Raw genomic sequence first — 4,524 nt, 5'->3', positions numbered from 1 at the left:
CCTCAGGCTCTAGAATCTTCTTTTCCACAGTTCAGTCGCTCAGTTGTGTCTGACTCTTTGCAACCCCATCAATCGCAGCACGCCAGGCCTCCCTGTCCATCACCAACTCCCGGAGTTCACTCAGACTCACGTCCATCAATTCAATGATGCCATCCAGCCATCTCATCCTCTGTCGTCCCCTTCTCCTCCTGCCCCCAATCCCTCCCAGCATCAGAGTCTTTTCCAATGAGTCAACTCTTCGCAAGCCAAGCCAAATTGGAATCAATAGACATTTAAAGCACCTACTTTGTACAAGACAGTGTTCAGACTGCTAAGGGGAAAGGGGACCAGAACACCCTAAGCTCCTATTGTCTCTGGGAATTAAGTAGAAAAATAATTAAATATTACTAGGCAGCATGAATGAAGTTAATGCCAGATGCAAAGATAAGAAATGAGTTAATGAACATACAGTGATTCACACAGTTGAACCAGGAAGAATTTGACTTAATTCTTGAGGCAGAGGTAACTGAGGGAGCATCTTGAACAAAGATAAAGGTTAGCCAGACAGTTTTATGCATGATGGGACCTATGACTGGGTCTTCTTCCTGGCCTACAGCATCCAACATGGAGATTTTTTTTTTTCTTGAAGCATAGTTCTTTTGCCATATTATGTTAATTTCAGGTATAAATCAAATTGATTCAGTTGTATATATGGGTGAGTACATATATATATACATACACAATATACAGGCATATGTTTTTTATACTTTTCCATTGAAGGTTATCACAAACTACTGGATATAGTGCCCCTTCTGTACACTAATCTTGTTGTTTATTTTATATGTGATAAGGTATAGCTATTAATTCTGTACTCCTAATTTATCCCTCTCCCACCTTCCCCTTTGGTAGCCATGAATTTGTTTTCTATTGCTATGTTTCTGTTCTCTAGTTAATTTCTTATATTCCACATATAAGAAATTATATTCTGACTGATTGCATGTAGTATGATAATCTCTAGGTCCATCCATATTTTTGTGAACAGCATTATTTCTTTTTTTATGCCTGAGTAATATTCCATTGTATATGTATGTCTGTCTGTGTGTGTGTGTGTCTATGTGTGTTCACGCACACGTAAACGTGTGTGTACAAATGTATATACAGGGGTCCTCAACCCCCCAGCTGAGGACTGGTGGTGGTCCGTGGCCTACTGGGACCTGGGCCAGACAGCAGACGGTGAGTGGTTGGGCAAGTGAGTGAAGCTCCATCTGCTGCTCACCATTGCTGGCATTACCACCTGAACCTTCCCTACTCCATCTGTGGAAAAACTGTCTTCCAAAAAACCAGTCCCTGCTGTCAAAAAGGTTAGGAACCGCTGATATAAACTGTATCGTCCTTATGTTGATGGACACTAGGGTTCCTTCCGTGATTTGGCAATTATAAACACTACTGCTTGCATATTGGGGTGCATGAATTTTTTCCCCAATGTGTATCTATCATTTCTTTTAATGAAAAGCAATTAGAGAAAAAACAAAGAGCATATATTTCCCTAAGTGCATTTTTATTTTTACATTTATAATAGTTACTGGAAATGTTTTTAAAATTTTTATTTTATATTGGGGAATAGCCGATTAACATACGATGTGGTGGTGGTTTCAGGTGGGCAGTGAAGGGACTCAGCCATACACACGCCTGTGTCCATTCTCCCCCAGACTCCCCACCAGCCAGGCCCGTGACACTGAGCATACCACACTGTAAGTTCCGTGTGCTACACAGGACGTCCTTTTTGGTTATCCATTTTAATACAGCATGTGTGTAGCATGTATATTTTTTAATTAGAGTTTTTTGGAGGGTATATTCCCAGTCGTGAGATTCCTGGATCATTGCTAGCTCTATTTTTAGTTTTTTAAAGAACCACCATGCTCTTTACTGTTGAGGCTGCACCAGTTCACATGGCCAGCAACAGGGAGGGGGATTGCTTTTTCTCCACTTCCTCTCCAGCATTTATCATTTGTAGCCTTTTTGACGATGGCCAAGACTCAGACCAGTGTGAGATGACAACTCACTGGAGCTCTCACTTGCGTCTCTGGTAACTAGCAATGCTGCCTGTCTTTTCACGTGCCTGTCGCCCCTGCGTACGTTGTCTTTGGAGAACTGTCTCTTGAGGTCTTCTGTCAGATTTTAAAATTGGGTTGTTGATGGTTTGGTATTGATTATATGAGTTGCTGGTATATTTTGGAAGTGAAGGCCTTGTTATTCGCTCTTTGCAGATATTTTCTCCCAGCCCATAGCTTGGCTCTTGGTTTTGTGTGTGCTTCCCTTTGTTGTGTAAAAGATGGTGAGCTTGATTGAAGTCCTGTTTGTTTAGTTTTGCGTTTTAGTTTAGTTTAGTTCCTGTAGCCTTGGGAGACTGACCTAAGAAGACATTACTAGGATGTATGTCAGAGAATGTATTGTCTGTTCTCTTCTAGGAGTCTTGTGGTGTCATGTCTTGTGTTTTAACCCGGTAAGGCATTTTGAGCTTATTTTGTATGTTGTATGAGGGAGTATTCCAGCCTCATTGATTCACATGTAGCTGTCCAGCTTCCACAATACCAGTTGCTGAAGGGACTGTCTTTTCTCCATGGTATATTTTCTTGCCTCCTTTGTCTAAGATTAATTAACCATAGGTGTGTGAGTTTATTTCTAGGCTCTTGGTCATGTTCCCTCGACCCATAAGGCTGTTTTTGTGCCAGTACCATGCTGCTTTGCTTACTGTAGCTTGGTAATACGGTCTGAAGTCTGAGAGCTTTCATTTTGTACACAGGATTGCTTTGGGCATTCTGGGTTTTTCTGGTTCCATATACATTTTAGGGCTATTTATTTTAGTCCTGTGAACAATGTCATAGATAGTCTGATTTCAGTCATATGAAATCTGTCATTTGCTTTGGGTAGTGCACGCACGCATGCTAAGTCACTTCAGTTGTGTTTGACTCTTTGTGATCCTATGTACTATAGTGCCAGGCTATGTCCATTGTATTCTCCAGGCAAGAATTCTGGAGTGGGTTGCCATGCCCTCCTCCAGGGGATCTTCCTGACACAAGGATCAAACCCATGGCCTCTGCACTGCAAGCAGATTTTCTACCACTGAGCCACCAGGGAAGCCCTGCCCCCACACCCAGGAGAACAGGGTGGCTGTCAAATTTTGAATCCCCTTCAGTTGCCTTTATCCGTGTTCTATAGTTGTAAGCAGATGAGTTTCTCACCACCTTGGTCAGGTTTATCCTATGTATTTTATTTTGCTTTTTGATATGATTTTAAATGAGACTCTCTGCTTTACTTTCCCATTCTGTTAGCGTGAAGAAATGCAGACGATTTCTATGCATCGGTTTTGTATTCCGCTACGTTGCTGAATTTGTTCACCACTGCCAGCAGTTGATGTGTGACATCCTTAGGGTGCTCTGTGAATACTGTCACATCATCTGCATGGCATCACAATATCACCTCTTTCCTTCCAATCTGGACACCTTTTCCTTCTGTTTTTTTTTTGTTTTTTTCTGATTGTTGTGTCTAGGATTTCCAATATCATGTTGGATAGAAGTGGTGCTAGGGGGCATCTTGATTTGTTCCAGATTTCAGTGGGAAGGCAATCAGCTTGTCACTAGTGAGCATTATGTTGGCTACGGGTTGGTCCTACATTGCCTCTTCCCATCCCTGCTTTGGGAAGAGTGTTTATGATGAATGGTGTTGAATTGTATGAAATGCTTTTCCTATGTCTGTGGAGATGATCATGTGATTTTTGTCTTTTCCTTTGTTGACGTGCTGGGTCACATTGACTGATGTACGTTGAACCATCCTTCTGAGCCTGAGATGAATCCAATTTGATCGTGGTGTATGATCCTTTTTTTATGATTGAAGTATCTTTAATTTAAAATGTTGTGATAATCTGTGGTATAGAGAGAAGTGACTCAGTTAAATATATGTATATCTCTCTATTCCTTGTCATAATGTTTCCATTATAGCTCCTTATAAGACATTGAATGGAGTTCCCTGTGCTATACGGTAGGACCTTGTCTTTCAGTTCTATATAGTCTGCCTCTGCTAATCCACAACCCCTCATTTATCCCTCCCCCACCCTTTCCCCCGTGGTGACCATGAGTTTGTTTTCTGTATATGAGTCTGTTTCTAATTTGCAAATAAGTTCATTTATATCATAGTTCAGGTTTCACATATAAGTGATCTCATAGAATATTTGTCTTTCTCTGACTTCACTTTGTATGCTCATCTCTCAGTCCACATTGCTGCAAGTGGCATTATGTCATTCTTTGTTGAAGACTGAGTAGCATATTCATGTGTATAGGTAGAGATATTCATATGAGTCTATAGAGCACAACTTTTTGCATTCATCTGTTCATGGTCATTTAGGCAGCTTCCATGTCTTGGCTATTGTGAACAGTGCTGCTATGACCCTTGGAGGATGTATATCTTTTTGAATTAGAGTTTTTTCCAAATATAAACCAGGAATGGGATTGCTGGATCGTGTGGTAACTGTGTTTTTAATTTTTAAGG

This window comes from Bubalus bubalis, chromosome 4, assembly GCF_019923935.1.
Source record: "Bubalus bubalis isolate 160015118507 breed Murrah chromosome 4, NDDB_SH_1, whole genome shotgun sequence".
NCBI classification, from domain to species: Eukaryota; Metazoa; Chordata; class Mammalia; order Artiodactyla; family Bovidae; genus Bubalus; species Bubalus bubalis.
This window is presented reverse-complemented; position numbering follows the sequence as displayed.